Raw genomic sequence first — 22,301 nt, 5'->3', positions numbered from 1 at the left:
TTAATACAAGTTCATTTGGTTCTGGGAGGAAGGGATCCATAAGGGAAGAGATCCTTTTTGAATTAATCTTGTCGGGTGCAAAGACTAAGGAAATATTGCTGCAATGATAAGGCCTTGATGAAATCACATCTGAAGTATGTTGCATAGATTTGGTCTCGTGACCTCAGGATACTTGCCTTAAATGGAGTTCAATGAATGTTCACTATTTCTGGGATGAGAGGATTATCCCATGGGGGATGGTTGAATAGAATCAGCCTATATTATCCAGTGTTCAGAAGAACTAAAGCTAATGACATTGGTACAGATGAAATTCTACGTAGGATCAATGGTGAAGCTGTTTTGTGTGCTTCAAGAGTCTAAAGCTGGAGCCAGAGTCTCAGAATAAGCAGAGAAAGTGAGGTCTGCAGATGCTGGAGATCAGAGCTGAAAATGTGTCGCTGGAAAAGCGCAGCAGGTCGGGCAGCATCCAGGGAACAGGAGAATCGACGTTTCGGGCATAAGCCCTTCTTCAGGAGAAGAAGGGCTTATGCCCGAAACGTTGATTCTCCTGTTCCCTGGATGCTGCCTGACCTGCTGCGCTTTTCCAGCAACACATTTTCAGCTCTCAAAATAAGAGAACAGCTATTTAAACTGAGATGATTCGCACAGAGGGCAGTACATGTATGGAATGAGCTGCCAGAGGAAGTGGTGGAGGCTGGTATAAAAACTACATTTAAAAGGCATCTGGATGAGTATATGAATAGGAAGGGTTAGAGAGATATGGGCCAAGTGCTGGCTAATGGGACCAGATTAATTTAGGATATCTGGTTGGTGCAGACAAGTTGGACCAAAGGGTCAGTTTCTGTGTTGTATAACTCTCTAGCTCCATAATTATGATAGAAGTGAAATTCCTCTGGAGTTGAGTATTTGTAAAAAGGATGATATTGGGGTACAAGTTAAAACTTTACTTAGCTGTTGGTGTTAAGATCTTTCTAACTGCCTTACATATAAATATAGCTTTGCTTGTTTTTTTTTCTCTTTTGTGTAATAAATTCATGTTCTGTTCTTAAAGAACATCTGCAGCCTCATGTGAGCATGTTTCAATGAATATCCAGCACCATAACCAACTACAAAAAATGAAACATTAAAAAAATTGAGGCAGGTTTCCATGTGGGATCTGACTTGTTCAGCTGGGATCATAACCATTCCGAAAATCAAGGGGTATGGGATCAGGCAGAAAAATCCAGTTCCCATAATAACTCAACCATGACATTGAAAGGTGCAATGAATTCGTGGGATCAGGTTGCTTTCTCCTGCTGCTACCTCTTATGTTCTCGCAATAAATAATCTAAATAAAAAATCTAAAATAATAAAGAAGTATTCCTTTTCAGAAGGGAGTTTGTGCCTCAAAGGACATGCACAAATTTGGGTGAACTGTGTGTGTGTTGTTAGTGATGGTAAGCCTATCCAATCCTAAATACCCATCATAATGGATTCCACACTTTTATGATCAGGTTGCAGTCATCTGGTCTCCTGTAGTCATGAGAAGGAAGGTACCTTTCATGTGTTGAGCATCTGGCTATTCCTACATTACCTACACAGACTAGTTTTGCCAGGGCTAAGCAGCATGGGGAACAAGTTCTGCCATTATGCTCATTGTATTCTTGATTTTGGCTTCACTGATCAGGTCCATGGACTCCTTCTATGCTTCCCACAGACTCAGGAAAGCAACCAACATAATTAAAGATTCCCTGCACCCAGGTTATATTCTCTTGCAACCTCTTCCATCAGGGAGAAGATATTAAAGGTTTGAATACATGTATGAACAGATTCAGGAACAGCTTCTTCCCTGCTGTTATCAAACTTTTGAACAGATTTCTCAAATGTTAATTCTGACCTCTCTCACTGTGCAACTTCTCTGCAGCTATATCACTGCATTCTCATTATGTTCTGCTACCCTGATACACTATGTATGGTATCATCTGCCTGTATTGCAAACAAAACAACACTTTTCACTGTATCTCAGTACACATGACAACAACAAATCAATCCTTGAAAGCTTAAAATAAAGCTTAAGCAGCAAATCAACTCTCTAAATAAATTCCAAATCTTTATCTGCATGAACAGATTGTTTCATAAATTGTTCTTGATACAAAAAAAGCTTATTAATCATAAAGGTGTATAAGATATTTAACTGTACAAATCCAATCTTTGGAAATATATTGAGAAATATTACTCCTTTACTGGAATAGTTTGGAATATGTTTACTGTAGAAATGTAATAACTTTTATAATAATAATATAATAGGATAATTGGATGCCCTGGCCAGCAGGGCACGATTCTGGTGGTTTGTAACCAGTTAGTGGGGTTATGTAATGATGTGGAGATGCTGGTGTTGGACTGGGGTTGGACAAGGTCAAAAATCACACATCACCAGGTTTTAGTCCAGATTATAGAGAGGGAGACTTAGACACAGAATTTATAAGTTAAAGATCCAAAGTGTTACACAACTGATGTGAACAAGTCTAGCACACCTAAGATGGCTCTTAAATTTTAATTAGTTAGAATGGAGGTGCAGGTTTCAATTGATTAGTATGCAAATTCCAGAATTTCAGATTTGCATCAGTTGTATGACGCTTTGATCTTTTACTTATAAATTCTGTGTCTAAGGTCTCCCCCTCTCACAAATACCTGAAGAATGAGTGGGACTCCAAAGGCTTGTGTTTTCAAATAAACCCATTGAACTATAACCTGGTGTCTTGTACATTATATGACAATATGATCAATTAGAGGTGGGTTAGCAGATGGACAAAGTGACTGTAAAAGTATTCTGGTGCAACATTCACAGCTACCATTTGCATCATACAGTGCCAGGCAATGACTATTTCAACAAAAAAGAACCTAGCCATCTCCCCATGACCTTTAATAGCATTACTACTGCTGAATCCCTTATGTCAGGTCACCATTGACAAGAACCTAATTGGCAAAAGTGAGGACGGCAGATGCTGGAGATCAGAGTCTAGATTAGAATGACGCTGGAAAAGCATAGCTGGCCAGGCAGCATCTGAGGAGCAGGAAAATTGACGTTTCAGGCAAAAGCCTTTCATGAGGAATGAAGGTGGGCTAGTCACATTAAAATTTTACAAGAGCAGATCAGAGACTGCATATTCTGCCATGAGTTACTACTTACCTTCATTATCCCTCAAAACATCCCCTCTTCAACACACAAGAGTGTGTTAGAATACTTTACACTTCACTCAATGAATGTAGCATCAACAACACTCAAGAATAATACCCTTCAGGACAATGTAGCTTAATTGATTGGCATTCCACCGCATAATAATTCACTCCTTTCACCATTGGTGAAAAGTGTCAGCATTGTGTACCATCTGGTAAGTATGTTGAAGCAATTTGCCAACCCTCCTACATCAGCACCTCTTCGATTCAGCTACCCAGAAAGATAATGGCACTGCTGCAAGGGAACACTTAAATTGTCTCCATCCCTCGGGACTGTTTCTGAGAAAGATTTGTTGTGGATAAACCAGGGAACTGTATCTAGCAATGTCATAAGGTAGGTGTGATATAGTCAATAAGATCTTTGAAAGAAAGACAAAGTCAGAAGTCACACAACACCAGCTTATAGTACAACAGCTTTATTTGAAATCACAAGCTTTCGGAGTGCTACTCCTTTGTCAGTTGAAGTGAATGAAAGGCAAGAGACAGAAATGTAATTGGATGCTAGCCTGAACTAGCAATAAGTTTAAATAAATCTTGAATTATTTTATATTTTTTCTATTTTGGTTTACTTCCTATTGTTCTTTCTCTTTCTATTGTTAATCTGGTGTTAGTCAATCGTAAATAGGATGCCTCTGCACCTCAATGGAAAACAATGCAGCTCACTGATTTATTTATTTGTTCATGGGACGGAGATATCACTGGCTAGGCCAGCATTTATTACCCATCATTAACTGCTTTAGGGAAGGGGAAGTGGGCCACCTTCTTTAACCCCAGTGTTCTTGGTGTGTAGGAATATGCACAGTGCTGTTAGGGAGGGAGTTTCAGGATTTTGACCCAGTGAATGTGAAGGAACACCGATATCATTCCAGTCAGAATGGTTTGTGGCTTGGAGAGGATCATACTGGTAGAGTCAGAGAGTCATGAAAAGCATAGAAACAGGCTCTTTGGCCTGCATGTCAATGTCAATCAACAAACACCAAAGTACACTAATATCAGTTACCTGGACTTGGTCCATCGCCTAATATGCCCTGGCATTTTAAGTGCTCATCCAGATGTTACTTCAATGTTGCAAGAGTACCAGCCTCCACCACTCTCTCAGACAGTGCATTCCACATCTCTACCATCCTCTGGGTGATTTTGTTTTCTCTCAGGTCTCCTCGAAACCACGTACTCCTCATCTTAGACATGTGCCCTCTGATCTTTAACACCCCTGTGGTAACATGTATCTTCCACCATTGTCCTTTCTGATGGTAGAGAAAGTCGGTTTGGAAGGAGCTGTTGAAGGATAATTGATGAGTTGTTCTAGCAGTGTAGTGAGAGAAACCATAACCGTGAAGACCCAGATTGTCAATCACCAGCCTGGAGTGCAAAATAAGTTTAGGCACAAATTGACCAGCAGATGGAGCCCACACCCCATTCTATGTCTGTGAAATTCCTAGCTGTACGGAAATGCACTTAAAACAAGTTTCACTCAACTAGAGATTATAAATATGAAAAAGTGATGTTGCTACCTATGTATCCCTAAACGTAGAGGATTTAAATCCAAATGTTCCAATTCTGAGCTTGACTGGTATTCAAAAATGTTCTGCTTTCCTGGTTAAATCCTGTAACATTCTAAGAAGGGAACATCTTGTGTTAGCTGTACTGCAGAGATATTATTTTGGAGGCAGGAGAAGAAATGTAGACAATTTGTTTTGTGAATACCAAGTTGGATATAAGTATTAGCTCAAACAGCCTGAATTATTGTCATCCAGTGCTCTGTCATATGTTCGCCTATAAACTCACAATGGAGAGGATTGCGAATCCAAGCTGCTCATCATTACAGCCATTCACCAATGTAATGTAGAACATTAGAGTTATAGAGTCATAGGGATGTACAACACAGAAATAGATCCTTTGGTCCAACTCATCCATGCTGTCCAGATATCCTAAATTAATCTAGTCACACGACAGGTGACCTCACTACACTACACATTTTCTCTATCTGTCTCTCTCTCTCACACGCACTCTTACATACTAACACAAATGCAGACCCTCTCTCATACACACGCTCTCTCAGCCACACACACACATCCACCCCCCACACTCACACCGATGCACACATCCTGTCACAGGCTTATACTTCATGACACTCACGTACACACTCTATCAAGCATGCACACATGCACACACTCTCTCTCATGCGCACTCACACACACACAAACACTCACATGCACACACTGACACTCTCTCTCTCTCCCTCACATGCACGCACACACACATAAGTCTATGGGCTGAATTTGCATTTGTAGAATCGTATTTGCAGGCATGTTCTATTTTGCTGAAAAAGCACACAATCTGCAGGCAGTCAATGCAGGCAATCAGTCCATGTAACATTTTATAAATTTCTACTTTGGAAATAGAACAAGTCTGACTCAAGATTGGGATACAGGATTGGGATACAGACAGACTCTAACCTCACACCTTCAATACATTGTCTGAGCTGAGATGCCACTTTTTATTATAAAACCGAAACCTGCAACCCTCTCTAAAAGATGAAAGACTTAATAGCAATCTATGTTTGTTCAATATATAATTCCAGTTGCATGCTACTGTGATCTTTTGCTATAAATTCTGTGTCTTATGATCCTGCTCCACAGCTATCTGATGAAGGAGCAGCGCTCCGAAAGCTAGTGCTTCCAAATAAACGCGTTGGACTATAACCTGGTGTTGTGTGATTTTTTTTTAACTATGGAGGGAGAGACATTCTTACTTCTAATCACTATTCAGTGATGATTATTGAAAGCTATTATTGGACTTCTCCTGGTGTGTGAACACCACATGCTAATGGAATTGGGTCTATTGTGATGCACCTATGGGTAAATTGTAGGCTGATATTCACTTTCACGTGAATCAGAGCCACTTGTATGAGTGTTTGGAGGGATCTACTTAGCCACTATCTTCTCCTTTTAAGACATCTCTTTAAACCTTTTTTCAAGAACTTTTTGGAAATCTGCCATCATATCTCCTTCTGTGACTTGGTGTCAAATTTTGTTTGATAATATTTTGATGAAGCACCTTGGGATACTTTACCATATTAAAGGCACTGTATATATTTAAATTATAGCACTGCTTAAAGGTCACCCCAACAACACCTTAAAGAATTGGAGCTGGTGTGGGGGGGGGGGGGTGGGGAGGCAGAGGGCATGAAGTTGGGTACAGAAAATAATTGGATGAATAAAGGTTTAAAAATGATTTAAAAATGAAGCTAGTGCCTGCTGATCTTTCACTCCTTTAAATTTATTTTGTTATAGAGCTCACTGATCTGGTGCAAGTAAATATCTCCATTCCTGCGCAATGTGGACAAAGAAACAGTATTACCTGTGTGCTAAAGGACAGTTCAGAATGATGCAATTGTAAGTTAACCATGTACGTGTTGTGTATATGAGTTGCTGAGTCTTATTCTGACTATAGAACTATCTTGGCACATTTCACACATTGACAGAATATCTCGATGTTTTAATGCAATTTCCTATCCTCTGGAAACAAGAGTATGTGATGGTGAAATGTAATAGGCTTCATCTGTATCCTAAGCTATTGTCCTGTGGTACTTTATTTTTCTGTTTCAATACATTGCATGACTGCATTCTGAAGATTTAAATAAGCTGCAAGTTGCATCACCTTGCCACTGTTTGTAACTGTCTCACCTTTGAGACAAAGACATATGTATTTAAGCTTCACTCCAAGAATTGAGCATTAATCTAACTTGACATTTAAGTGCATTGGAACATAGAAACAGACGTTAGCTGTTTAACCGTGTTCCACCATTCAATGTGATTGGATAACACTATATACACATCTTTGGTTTGAATCAATGCCTCTGGTTAACAAAAATCCACCAACATTGGATTTAAGGTCAACAACTGACCCAGCATTAGCTGTAAGCGACAGAGAGTAACATTTCTATCATGGGATGTGGGTGTTGCTGGCAAGGTCAGCAACTGTTACTCATCCTTAATTACCCTTGAACTGAGTAGCCATTTAGAGTGTAGTGAAGAGTCAATAATATTGCTGTGGGTCATATATAGATGAGTTCATTTGTGAGTCACACATGGACCAAACCAGGTCAGGTCGGCAGATTTCCTTCCTTGAAGCATATTAGTAAACTCGCCTGATTTTTACAATAATTACTGATAGTTGACATGGCCACCATCACTGAGATTAGTGACATCACAAATTTATTAACTGAACTCAAATTACACCAACTGCCATTGTGGGATTTGACCCTATATTTCGAGAGCATTTGCCTGGATGTCTGATTACAAGGTTAATGGATTTAGCACTATGCCACAATATTTTCTTAAACTCTTATCACCCTTAGTGTGTTTAAATATTTCTTACCTTCTCTCTTGAATAATCTGATTCTAGCTTTTAAGTTATAACAATGATATAAAAGAGGACCAGGAGTAGACTGCTTAGCCCCTCAAGCCTATTCCACTTTTCAATAAGATCATGGCCAATGTGTTTATGTTTTGAATTCGACATACCAATCAATGCCTGATAACTTTGATTGCTTTACCTAACAGGAATCTGCCATAAAACATTTGATTTAATGAATGTGCCTCGATTGCCTTTTGAGTCAGAGTTCCACATTCACATAATTCTCCAAAATAACCTCATCACTGTCCTCAAGGGATGATGACTAACATTAAAGCATTGCCTCCTAGTTCTGAACTAACCTACAAGGGTAAACATGTTTTCCATGTTCACCTTGTCCTGATGTTTCAAGGTTCAATGAATTTCTATTTAGTCATCTTTCATTCTTCCAAACTCCAGAGGAAACAAACCCAGTCTGTAAGCTTTTCCTCATAGAGGAAGCATTGGAGGCTGAGGGGTGACCTTATAGAGGTCTATAAGATTATGAGGGGAATGCTTAGGGTAAATAGACAAGGTCCTTTCCTCAGATTAGGAGTGTCCAAAGCTAGGGGGCATAGGTTTAAGGTGAGAAGGGAAAGATTCAAAAGGGATCTAAGGTGCAACTCTTTCAAGCAGAATGTGGTGTGTATATGGAATGAGCTGCCAGAGGAAATGGTGGAGGCTGGTACAATTACAACATTTAAAAGGGATTTGTTTGGATATATGAATAGGAAGAATTCAGAGGGATATAGGCCAAATGCTGGCAAATAGGACTAGATTAATTTAGAATATCTGATCAGCATAGTCAAGGTGGATCAAAGGATGTGTTTCCGTGCTGTACATCTCTATGTAAAGAGATAGGACGCAAAAGTAAATGTCCATCAGACAGTAATTAACAAGCTGTGAACAGTCCAGGATGGTCTGAGGTCGTAAAAGTGACTATAAAATAAAATGTTTCTAACAGCAAGGAAATTATGTGACCCTATTTGCAACAGGTGTTGCCAATAGACTAGGCTTTCCACTGGCCTGACGGAATGTTAAATCACCAAAAAATGTATATCTCTGTGTTTTGCAGCAGATGTATTGTACAACTATATTATGTAAAGGGGATGCAACATCCTTGAAGCATTGAAAGATCAGCATCACTCCAGTTTAAATCATATAGTGCAATATAACTTCTGTGCAAATCATCAGATCTGGCAGAGGAACACTGTAACCTACTTCAATGATAGATCCACAAAACAAAACTGCCCGCATCACCGAGTGAAGGCAGAGCCAACAAATAAAATCATTATTGGTCAAAAAGAACTTTCCTCCTATTGTTCAATGTAACATCATGGGATCCATCTGAAAAGCAGATGGGGCTTATGTTTAACATTTCATCCAAAAAGCTTTTCTTTGGGTAAGGCGGGGCATAATTGTAATGTCACTAGATTGGTAATGCAGAATGCCAGGCTAATGTTCTGGGGACATTGGTATCATAGAATCCCTACAGTGTGGAAACAGGCCATTTGTCCCATCAAACCCGCACCAACACTCAGAGGGAGATCTGGCCCAGACCCACCCACTGTCTTATCCTTATAATCCTGCATTTCCCATGGTTAGTCCACCTAGCCTGCACATCCCTGGACACAATGGATAATTTAGCATGGCCAATCCACCTAACTTGCACATCTTTGGACTGTGGATGGAAACTGGAGCACCCAGAGGAGACCAAGCAAACATGGGGAGATTGTGCAAATTCCACACAGACAGTCGTCCGAATGTGGAATCAAACCTGGGTCCCTGGCGCTGTGAGGCAGCAGTGCTAACTACTGTGCCACCCAGTCCGAATCCCAATATGGCAGAAGGTGAAATTTGAGCTCAATAAAATCTGAAATTAAGAAAAAGCTGGTCTCCTGGCAACCACAGTGGCACGGTGGTTAGCACTGCTGCCTTACAGCGCCAGAGACCCAGGTTCAATTCCTGCCTCAGGCGACTTTGCACATTCTCCCTGTGTCTGTGTGTGTTTCTTCCGGGTCTCCGGTTTCCTTCCACAGTCCAAAGATATGCAGGTTAGGTGAATTGGCCATGGTAAATTGCCCGTAGTGCTAAGTGCAGGGGTAAATGTAGGGGAATGGGTCCGGTTGGGTGCGCTTCGGCGGGTCGGTGTGGACTTGTTGGGCCGAAGGGCCTGTTTCCACACTGTAAGTAATCTAATCTAATCACTACACCACTTTCAATTTTCATGAAAAATCTTCACTGTTGTCCTTTTAGGGAAGGAAATCTGCCATCCTTACCTGGCCTGGTCTACCTGTGACCCCAGAACCTCAGCATTATCCTGACTCCTTACATCTGGGTATTAAAATTCTGACAATTAATGACACCCACATCCCCTGAACAAACAAAACCCTTACAATTACTTCAAATACACAGTAGGCTGGAAACCCCATCAAGCCCCAGGCAATATCTGTAGAAAGTTAACGTTTGTAATCTTTTATCGTTTGAAGATACTATTGATTGATCAGTTTATAATGAAGAACAATAGCAGCAACAACTTACATTCACATACTGTAATAAAGCTTTCCAATGCATTAGGGGAGATGATGGCCTGTTGGTATTATCATTGGGCTATTAACCCAGAGACCCACATCAGGTTTTGGAGACCTGGGTTCAAATCCCGCCATGGCAGACAGTGAAATTTTAAGTCACTAAAAAGTCTAATGATAACCATGAGTTGATTGTTGGTAAAACCCATCGGGATCACTACTGTCCTTCAGGGAAAGAAGCCGCTGGCCTACATGTGACTCCAGACCCACAGCAATGTGGTTGATTCTTAACTGCCCCTCTGGGCAATAAATGCTGCCTGATCAGGAAAGTCCTCATCCTTTGAATGAATTTTAAAAAAGGCACTGCCCAGGAGGACCCTAAAATGCATTTTGATAGCAAACCACATAAGATAATATGCTGGCAGATGACTAAATGCTTGGTCAAAGAAGAATGTTTTAAGGAGTGTCTTAAAGGGGAAAAGAGAACTGAAAAGGAAATGTTTTGGGAGGGAATTGCAAAGACTAAAACACTGGAAGCACTAATAAGTGATCAAATTCAGCAATGGTAAGAAGGTGGAATTGGAAGAGTGGAGATGTTTTGAACAGTTCTGGAGATGGAAGGGAATGTAGAGACCAGAAGAAGTGAGGACATAGTGGTATTGAAAAAAGAAAGGTGAGAATTGTAAGGTCAAGGCATTGCATAACCAAGTGAACAAGACTTTGTGTGAGTGAGGACACAGGTAGCCAAGTTTCAGATGGTCTCAGGTTTTTGTAACAGAGCAAGGAAAAGGGAATGGATGGTGAAATCAATAAAGAAAAAGGGTGACCTGGAAAACGAGAGTAGGAGATGATCAAATGGCAGGAGAGGTCAAGACAAGAGTTGAAAAGCAGGACAGCACCATCTAGTGGTGCTGTTATCTCCCCCAATGGAAATTGCTTTAAAAGGTGCCTCTGTGATATCTACATTGAAACTTTAGTTGGGAGCAAGTAATATTTTAAAAAAGTGATCAAATGTGTGTTTGATGCTTCTGGGAGTCAGTGACAAAAGTGCTGAAGATCATTGAGAATGAAATGAAGCAAGAAAGGGTTGAGAGAATAAACAAGGAATTGGAGGTTACTGTAGAGACACGAAACACTGGAATTATACCGAAGTGTTACTTTTCTCCTTTAGACAAACAAAGTTGGAAATTAACTGCAGTTGGCAAATGGAATTTCTCAGGCCAAATTACAGCACTGTTTATTGTTAAACTTAAAGAAAGATTTGCATTCAAGCAGGTGGAGACCTTTGTCCTTTCGAGATGAGTGAGAGAATTGAGCGTCACAAGTAAGTTTGTTGCAAGTTAAAAGCTTCTTTCAGTGTCTCAGTCAGCCAGGAAATGTAAAGAATGCCTGACAGATTAAAAAGTAACCAGAAGATGATCAGAAAATGTGTTTGAAGTTGCTGTTTGCCAGGTATGCAATGAAATTCTGCTGTGTGGCATGACACATGATCATCTGATCTTTAAACCACCTGAATGGTTTCACTCCCTTGCATAAATGCCCCCTTATGTCACATGATTTGAACACAATGATACCCTATTGTGGCCTCTGCCATCAACTGATGCAAACAAAAGCATTTTTTTTTAAATAAAGTTTGCTTCCCACCTCTTTCTATGCTCACAGACCCCCAACATTTATTAAGTCACAAAACCAGTACAGTAGAGAAAGTGGTTGTTCAGCCCATGGTGCTTCTGCTAGCTCTTTGCAGGAGCTATACAATTGGCTCATTCTCATGCTTTTTCCCGTTAGCTCCGTAAATGTTTCCTTCTCACGTATTTATCTAATTTCCTGTTGAAGAGTTATTACTGAATCTGCTTCCGACATCCTTTCAGGCCGTGCATTCCAGATCATAACAACCCCACTGTGTAAACATTCTCGCATTCATGTCACCTTTGTCCCTTTTGGCAATGAGTTCTTGGCATAGAGAATGCGGCCTCCTCTTCCAGTGGGCCAGGACAATGGGTCAGGATTGTCTCTCATTATTATGTTCCTCACTTGTGAGATAAACACCGGTGTGGAAGCAGGGTGGCTTTCAGCAGCTAAGGAGCTGAGGTCGGGATGGAGTCACACAATGTTAAAGTGGTGGAAATAGGCTGGCTTAGAGATGGAGCAGATGGGGGTCTAATATGACACTGGTGGTTGCAAACAACCTGGTTCAGGCTCAGATTGGTGCAGGTTGTTGTTGTATTGGGCGTTCACTCCGCTCAGTTGGTTGGATGGCTGGCTTGCAGTGCAGAGTGATGGATTGAATTCCCACACTGGCTGAGGTTACCATGAAGGGCTCTCCTTCTCACCCTCTCCCCTCATCTGAGGTGTGGTGACCCTCAGGTTAAATCACCACCAGTTGTCTCTCTCTCTCTCTCTCTCTCTGATGAAAAAGCTATGGTCTGGTAGCACTATGGCAACTTTAGCTCTTTGTTGCATTAAGACTAAAGTGATATGGAAGATAATGAACACAATGGAAGGCTCCTTGTTGAGGATTATGACATTAAGGTAAAGTCGCCATTGTTCTACCGGACTCTGTTGACATTGGTGATGGAGTAGAAAGTGATGTTTGCTGAAATCAAATAGTCAATGATGGACAGTGAGTGATTGATAAGTTTTTCATGTGTTTCAATCCATAGCTTCAAACTGACATTTTGAGTGACATAAAATTACCTTGCATTAAAAGTAAAGAAGATGGGCTACCCTGTTATATTTTAAATTTACTCTCCTCTGGTTCTTTATTCCTGAATGGGAGAGAAGTAGCCAGTTTGTTGTCAGACTTTGGCCAATCCCAATATCAGGGATTGATCCAGTAAAAAAACTTAATTGCATGCTTCTGATCTTCCCCATCCTTTTTCACTCCATTCCCCAAATGTGGTGCAGGGTTTGTGGGGGTGGGTGTGAAGCAGGAAGAAGAGGGGTAGTGTGGAAACCTTGCAGGGAGTGACTCAGTGACTGTTGCCCCCTGCCCCGCCCCATTTCAGCAGATGAACGCACTTGCCAACCCGAGGGATATTTACTTAACTGAGTTGTCACGGAAAAGCAGAAAGTGCCATCTCTAAAATGGTATAAATGGGCCACAACAGATTACCAAACTGAAGTATGCAAAGTGTTAAACTTCACACTGGATTTCCTAGGGCATTCTGCTATATCTTGGCAGTTAAATGGTTCCCAGGACTAAATTTGAGAAGGTATGTGATGTTAATAAATCACAATGCACAAAGGAATGTAATATGTTTGATCTGCAAATCTGGCCCCCTTGAATACCACAAAGATTACTGGATGGCTTTAGCTTGCTATTGTTTGCAAAAGTGTGCTGGGAAGATTCTTCCACGCAGTAATTTACATACAGGTGCTAAAGAGGCCAGAGCTGTTGTACTAACTGTGGTCTCAGGTACTCTGCTTTATGCAGTACCTGAATAGGGCTGCTCAAATGGGATTGCTTCCTCAGATTAACTTTACAATGTCTTTCTCAGGAAGAGAACTCAGCCCTTGTAAGTAAGCATTGTCCTGTCAAGATCTTGCAAAAACCACCATTCCTATGTGGTTCAGCTGGTCAGAAACAGCTGAAAGGATTGGATGTTGTTCATTGTTTTAAATCACTGCCAGCAACATCTCCTTAACCCTTTAAGGGGTCAACCATCCTTTTCATTTTGATTTTCCGATGCCTTTATTCATTTTCAAGGAATTGAACATCTTCCCTCTGTTTGGAATATTGTGTGCTATACTGGTCTCCCTCCTATGAGAAGGATGTTGTGAAACTTGAAAAGGTTCAGAAAAGATTTACAAGGATGTTTCCAGGATTGGAGGATTTGAGCTATAGGAAAAGGCTGAATAGGCTGAGGCTATTTTCTCCTGAGGGTCGGAGGCTGAGGGGGTGATCTTATAGAGGTTTATAAAATCATGAGGGTGCATGGATAGAATAAATAGGCAAGGTCTTTTCCCTGGGGTGGGGTAGTCCAGAACTAGAGGGCATAGGTTTATGGCGCGAGGGGAAAGATATAAAAGAGACCTAAGGGTCAACTTTTTCACGCAAAGGATGGTTTGTGTATGGAAGGAGGTGCCAGGGGAGGCAGTGGAGGATAGTACAATTAGAGCATTTTAAAGGCATCTGGATGGGTATATGAATAGGAAGGGTTTAGAGGGATATAGGCTAAGTGCTGGCAAATGGGACTAGATTAAGTTAGGATGTCTGGTCAGCATGGATGAGTTGGACTAAAAGGTCGGTTTCCATGCTGTACATCTCTATGACTCTATGACTCAGGTGGATGTAAAAGCCTTGCTGGCAGTGCAACACTCCCTCAACATTGCACTGTAGTGCTAGCTTTGATTTGTAAATTCAAGTCTTCAAGTGGAACTTGACGCCACGACCTTCTGACTCAGATGAGAGTGCTACCATCTGGATGATAGCAAATGTTGACAATGATAAATTGGCAGTGGTACCAAACATCTTCATATAATGCTATTAATGTAAGAAAATGCCCTAAACTACCTCTTAGGAGTTTGATCAGAAATGCTCTGAGACCATACCAAAGAAAAGAACTATTAGCAAGGGCGATTAAGGGGTCCGCATAGAAATAGAGCAAAATTAATTCTTTACTTTACTAAATGCAAAGTTCCATAGAATCCTAGGATATAGAAGGCAGCCATTCAGTCACTGTGCTTGGGCAGGTCCTCTGGAAGGGAAACTCCCCAGCTTTTCTCCATCGCACTGCAAATCTTCTCTCTTCAAATGTTTGCCCAATATCCCACTCTCAGCCACTGAATTCCAGATCCTAGCCTCTCATTGTGCCATTGGTTGTGGAATGACTGCACAGAGGCCGTTATCCCATCACTAAGTGACCCTTTATTTCCATGAGCATAGTACAAAGGGCTCTGACCAGCCAGCTGAGAACCTGTTCCTTGAATAAGGAGACTCTCTGAATCTCCTGTTTATTTTTTTTTAACCCCCACACTACCACCTAACTGCGGTAGTGCTTATTTTTTTCCCCAGCACCCATGGTGTGTGTGTGCAGGTGTGAGACGCAGTGAGAGACACAAGGTGCACGAATCTTTATTCAATTTCCACCACCAGGAAGATAGGAAAACACCCGAGTGGCCAGTGACAAGCAGTGCCCTTCACAAAAGGGCAATGCTGTGTGATCAAACAGTGAAGGGGAGGGCAGGGATTAAATCAAAATAGAGTTGGAGGGGGAAATAATGCACTCCACTCCCTGCGGCACCCACCTCTCACTGAACAACTCCAGGGTGTTGGTGGACACCGCGTGCTCCTTCTCCAAGGACACCCGGGCCCTAACGTAATCTCCTGTTTATGTCTGTCAGACAGGGCTCCCTGATTGGGCCAGGTTAATAACTCCAATCAAAGATCTCACAGTCCATGAGATCCTCCTCGCCCTCTTTCCAATCATTACATGTCATTTTACAGTTCTCCTTAAGTCTGTTTCCTCTTTTTCTCTTCCCTTCTATCAGCGTGAACAGTTTCTCCCCAACTATTATGTTCTCTATGGTTTGAACACTTTTTTATCGAATTTTCTTTCAACCCACTCTACTATAAGGAGAACAGCCTCATATATCCATTGAACTAAAATCCATCATCTGTGGAAACATTCTGGTAAGTCTTTTCTGCATTTTCATAAACCTCTTCTCTTCTATTCCACCTAGTGGCAGATGAGGCAGATGAACTTCATCCTTACATCCATAGCTAGATTTTCCTGGAATAAGTCACTATCCTGTTCCAGAGGCTACAGCCTGATGGGTGCCAATCTGCATTAAGCATGACCAACCAGAGGTCTGTCTCACTCTTACTTTGGCTTGCTAGTCAATTTGTTTGGCCACGTTATATATCCAGCAAAACATGGAGTGGGATGTGAATCCAGAGTTTCTGGTTACCCACTACAAATACACCTCCCGCAAATAGTTTCACATTTTTCCTAAAGTCAAGTTGAGACCATGTCATTAGCTTATAAATGTTCACTATAATTTCCTTGCTTGTGTTACAAAACCTAGGATTCCAATGTGAGAAAGAGAGAGAGAGAGAGAGAGAGATTAAAGAAAGAAAGGAAGGAAGGACAAAAGAAACAGAAAAAAAAGACATTGCATTTATCATCAGTTAAGGAGGTCACAAACTGCTTCACAGCCATCAAGGCCTTATGGAAGTTCAATCACTCCATAGAACCCTACACTGTGGAAATAGGCCATTCAACTCAACAAGTCCATACCAACCCTCCGAAGAATATCCCACCCAAACCCATTCCCCTACATTTACCCCTGACTAATGCACCTAACCTACATATTCCTGAACTCTATGTGCAATTCAGCCTGGCCAATTCACCTAACCTGCACATCTTTGGATTGTGGGAGGAAACCCACACAGACACGGGTAGAACATCCAACCGCCAACAGACAGTCACCCGATGCTGGAATTGGACCCAGGTTCCTGGCGCTGTGAGACAGCAGTGCTAACCACTGTGCCGCACTGTTGTTATGTAAGAAATGTGGCAGCCAATTTTTACAGAGCAAGCTCCCACAAACAATAATTAATAATGAGGGTTTAATCTATTGCAATATTTTGAGATAAACATATCCATTCATGTTAAAGTCAACCCTCTCTTCATTGCCACAAAATATCTGGGATTTTAATAAGATCGGTTCAAACTCTAAATGAGCTAGGAAATGGCATAGGGCTAACTAACCTGAATACAGGATTATTAGCAATGAGTTGCTTGAGAGTGTTACCTCTTCTCTTGGTCTTCCCAATGCCCTGTTTAGAGAAATGCTTGGCTTCATTTCTGAAATTAGATAATCTCCATTCATAGCGGTCATAGATACAAAAACATAACTTGTCACATTACATGACAGCTCCACAATATTTTTCAATGGATCACACTGTAATTATTTTTCTTTCCTTTGCCAATGCTTTCTGACTCCTTTTCTCATTTCCTGCAGCTACTTTCTGAAGGTTGCACATGATCTCTGCAAGCCTCTATCAATTGGCCATTTATAATCATGTATCAGTAATCATTGGATTGGAATTGGTTCAAGAATGGTTCAACTTTGTGGATAGATTACTAAAGCTGGAATTGTTCTCCTTAGAGCAGAGAAGGTTGAGAGGAGATTTGATAGAGGTATTCGAATTGTGAGGGGTCTAGATGTTGGAGATAGAGAAATGGTTTTCATTGATGAAGCAGTGGAAGCAATGATAAGGTGACTTTAGAAAGAACCAAAAGCAACATGAAGAAACATTTCTTTACACAATGAATACTTATGATTTGGAACACACAGCTTGAAATGCTAGTGGAAGCAGATTCAATTGTGGTTTTCAAAATAATTAGATCATCATTTGAAGGGAAAACAGTAGTAGAGCAAGAGGGAAAGGGTTGGATATCAGAGTGAGCACAGATGGGACTGGGTGAATAGCTCTTGAAAAGAGCCGAATGGATTTGACGCCACATGGATTTGACAGTGTGAATAGCCTCTTCTGTGCTGTGATTCTGGTTAATTGGAGAGGTCGCGCTGAGAGTTGAGTTCTGTCTTCACTGGATATATGCAACACTTCCAGCAGGTGTCAGTATTTAGTGTTGAGCTGTTGGATGACAACCTCAGAAATCACAACACCAGGTTATAGTCCAACAGGTTTATTTGGAAGCACTAGATTTCGGAACGCAGAACTCTGAAAGCTAGTGCTTCCAAACAAACCTGTTGAACTATGTTAAAAAATCACACAACACCAGGTTATAGTCCAACAGGTTTAATTGGAAGCACTAGCTTTACTTGGTGTTGTGTGATTTTTATCTTTGTCCACCCCAGTTCAACACTGGCTCCTCCACATCATATCTCAGGAATGTTCAGCCTGTGGTGATCTACCTGGCCAAGCTCAACCCACTTGAATGTGGTGACCACCTCTCTGTTTAGCACAAGTACAATATCTGGAAGGGAAACTGTGACGCATAGCTTTTCATATTAGGTTCCCAACCAATGCAATAATTAAACAACTATTGTAACATACCTTGCGAGCAGCGAAAACTGATTAATCATTTCAGAAAGAAAATCCAGCTCGATCAGAATCCAGCGACTGTTTGATTGACTTCCGTGAGCGGTGTCTCCTGATTTCTGATTCTATCAAAGTTTTAGAAATAAAAATTGTCAGAGACGTAAAACAGACTGTCAATTCGCTACCACCTATTCTAGACAATAGCGCAAACTCGAAATTACTCCCACTGAGTCTAGATATTAATCTGTCCACAAATTTCCTGTAAATGAGTTCATGGACTAGATTTCAAAACTTACCCAGCATTTGTTCCTGGATGGGAACCTACAAAATCTGATACTTCTGATTTCTCATGAGTAATATTTTCTGAAATGGTGAAAAATAGAAGGCAAGTACTAATGAGGCCAGACCACCGATTTTGGGACAGTCCCTGTGCAAAGGGACTTTCCTCAGCTTTGTGCAACCATCAGTGTTGTACAACTTGGTGCAACTGTGTACCTTACATTTGTCAACCTCTAGGTGGCAAAACTTGCCTGTAAATCACTGGGAAAGCAGTGGAAACTAATGGCTTGTGTACTTATCATCCCCCTTTTCCCCATCCCCTGACATCACAAGTCATCTTTGGATTGACATTGAAGTTCAATAAGGTTTATGTCCCATGGAACATTTTCTGTCTAGTTCAGTTTCCATATGATAATGCAAGGCACTGATACACCTATGTGAACATTCTCAATATAGCTGTTAACCTGTGTACGATTTTGTAGAAAGTATTTTAGTACTTTCATTCAAATGGCAACGATCACAAAATGTACCAAAATCTCTTCGATATTTACTGCTACATAAACTGCCTTAAAATGCTTAGCAAATATTTTCAGTGCTTTTAAACACTTAACATAAATTATATCACTAAAATTGCACATTTGCCAGAACTCATTCTTAATAAACCATCTCAGCTAATATCCCATTAAACAAAAAGGCTGCAGAGCTATAGGCTCGTTAGATGAATGGAAACATAATGGCAGATGTATTATATTGTAGGGAAGTGCAAAGTAATTCACTTTCATCATAGTATGGGGAAAATAATATTTTTAAAAGCTAGAGACTTATAAGTGTTGATGTGCAAAGAGATTTGAGTGTGCGTGTGGAAGGAATACAGAAAGTTAGCAAATGTGTACAGCAAATAATGAGGAAAGCAAAGTGACCTTTTTGCAAGTAAATTGAAGAACAGAAATGAAGACATTTTGTTACAATTGTACAGGGTTAGGTGAGACCAGATTTGAAATATAGTGTTCTCGTCTTCAAATTTCAGAAAGAATATATTCACATTGATGGCATTGTAGTGAAGGTCCATTAATTAATCTCTGGGATGATGGGCTTTATCCTGTGATGAAAGGCTGCACAGATTTGGTCCATTTTCTCTGGTGTTTAGTACAAGGAAAGGCAATCTCACTGAAACATTCAAGATTCCAAAGGGGCTTGATAGGAGAGATGCAGAGTGATTGTTTCCATGAGCCAGAGAATGTAAAACACAGGGGGTCTCGGCTCAAAATCAGGAGGTGATCATTTAGGACAACACGAGGGAACATTACTTCACCTAGAGTGTTCTGAATATTTTGAGTTCTCTGCCCCAAATGGTTATGGAGTCACCATTGTTGAATGCATTTAAGGCTGGCATGGAGAGGATTTTAGTCCCTCAGAGAATCAAGCAATATTGGAATCGACCAGGAAGGTGGAGTTGACGCCCAAGATCAGTCATGTTTGTATGGAATAGCAGGGTTGTCTTGACTGGCTGAACAGGTCTACTCCACCTCTTAGTTCTTATGTTCTTGTGTTAACTGCAGTGCAAACCTTCCCAACTGACATTCCAGAACATGAAAGTAACATTGAATGAAGAAATGCTATTCACCCTTCAAACCTGTTCAACAGGTCAAGTACAATCCACCGTATCCTGGACTCTTCCAAACTTTTAACTGTCATAGAGAAAATTCTGTTTGAATACTCCCTCAATCCTCTGACTTGGTTAATCTCAAGTCCAGTAGCAGCAGACTTAAACATCGGTAAGTTTGATGTGTTATATTAACGTTAACATCTGAAGACAGAAGCGCCTGTAGGATTGTCACATTATTTTGGGAAAGCTATTTGTTCCTGGGCCAAAATAACAGCACCATCACATGCATGCCAGAAAGGTAAATTTGGCATTTTAGGATTAAACCTTTTATAATCACAATAATCTTTAGCAATCAGCACCCTTGGGCTGTACTTATATTCAATTATTCAATACGGGTGTATCTCCTGAAGCTTTATGGTCAGTAGGATGAAGACTCTGTGGTCCATTTTGACTTCGTTAAAAATCACACTACACCAGGTTATAGTCGAACAGGTTTATTTGGAAGCACTAGCTTTTGAGGTGCTACTCCTTTATCAGGTGACAACCACCTGATGAAGAGGCAGCCTTGAAAGCTAGTGCTTCCAAATAAACCTGTTCGACTATAACCTGGTGTTGTGTGATTTTTAATTTAGTCCACCCCAGTCCAACACCGGCACCTCCAAACCATTTTGACTTTGTAATTTAATAAAGGTCAATAGTAAATTGGCAACCTGTTTTCATATCTCCAATTTTCAGCCCCGTTGAAGTGCAGTTGCCGAGTTGGACATAGCAAATTTGAACGAACATAACTGAAAGAAAGAATGGAGACCAGAGGGATAATTAGTGGCACCTGGAAGATCACACCTGTTTGTGGATTATAGGGATAACTATATTCCTGCTTTAGAAGTAACTACTGAACATGTGTGCAAGGAGCTATGTCAGAGTGATTTCAAATCACACAGGAGTATATATCTGTAGGCTCAGAAAATATACCTTGCACATATAGTTACATTTAATAAAGCCTGTTAATTTTCACTCACATGAGTAGACACCTGATCTTACAACGCTCCTCTTTGAATGAGATCTTTTATGTCCACCTGAAGGTAGATGAGGTCTCAACTTAAAATCTGACTTGGGGAATGGTGCACCCACCAGTATAGCACTCTCTCAGTTTTATAACAAGAAGTGTCAGCCTGGGGTTATAAGTTCAAGTTTCTGGAATGGTGTTTGAACCCCTAACCTCTGGCTCAGGTGGTAGTGGAAGTCTTAATCCTAATTTATAGGTCTATAAATTCTGTGTGTTAGGATGGAGCTCTCCACAATCACCTGATGAAGGAGCGGCGCTCCGAAAGCTAGTGTGCTTCCAACTAAACCTGTTGGACTATAACCTGGTGTTGTGTGATTTTTAACTGAAATACCTAGTAGAAGGCTCGAGCCACTCCATCCACTCCAGCCAGGATTTCTTTCACATCATCAAAGACACCAAAGTAGAGGATGACAAGGTCATGGTTTCTTTCGACGTGACAGCCCTATTCACATCAATAGATCCTCACCAAAGAAACACTGGCCTCACTACTAGACAAACCAAGGACACAAACATCTGACAGCACCAATTCCATCAGCAAGAACAGCATCGTCCAATTACTATACTGTGCCTCACAACACACTTCAACTTCAACAACAAGACCTACAAGCAAATCAATGGAACACCCATGGGATCACCAATATCAAGACTCTTAGCAGAAGCAGTTATGCAGAGGTTAGAACAAACAGCCAGTTTTCAACCCCATTTACCAACCTCTCAGAAAAAGAACCGGAAGTGATCTCACCAAGCTGAACAAACCAAGACACATAAATAGAAAGTGGGACAGAACACCACTGTTTCACTGGGTGCTCACTGATGATGTTACCTAGCATGGTTACAAAACATCTGAGAACAAATCTACCAACTCAGTGAGCAAACTTACAACCTAATTCTTTATCCCCTTCACCGTCAGGACAGATTACCTGAAGGTGCTGGCTATTTGGTTTGGTGGGGCTGGGGTATGCGCCAAAACCTGGGAGGTGCATATCACCAAAGTGAGGCAGAAATTAGGCAGATGGGACCAAATGAATTCATTGAGAGATAGAGCAGCTACATTGGGACAGTTGGGAATAAAACCAAACAAGAATAGAAAACGTTACCCCCTCAGATTTCCCACCAAACTACAAGTTTCTCAACCTCCAGTCCTTTGATCTGCTTTCCAACTCTTTTCAACCTTGGTGGCATCTTACATGATAAGCC

At 40.9% G+C, this 22,301-nt stretch overlaps 1 protein-coding gene across 1 annotated transcript in view; it reads left to right on the top strand.

Annotated features, from left to right (window-relative positions):
- ccnd3 (cyclin D3) overlaps window positions 1–22,301 on the top strand; it is a 307,734-nt gene that overhangs the window by 17,864 nt on the left and 267,569 nt on the right. The window contains exon 2 of the mRNA XM_087973524.1: window positions 6,510–6,611. The gene's annotated coding sequence lies outside the window, so the exon portion shown is untranslated. The remainder of the gene's footprint in view (window positions 1–6,509; window positions 6,612–22,301) is intronic.

The sequence above is a fragment of the Chiloscyllium plagiosum genome, unplaced genomic scaffold (assembly GCF_037043375.1).
Source record: "Chiloscyllium plagiosum isolate Xiang-an unplaced genomic scaffold, Cpla_swu_hap1 HiC_scaffold_26, whole genome shotgun sequence".
NCBI classification, from domain to species: Eukaryota; Metazoa; Chordata; class Chondrichthyes; order Orectolobiformes; family Hemiscylliidae; genus Chiloscyllium; species Chiloscyllium plagiosum.
This window is presented reverse-complemented; position numbering and strand designations above follow the sequence as displayed.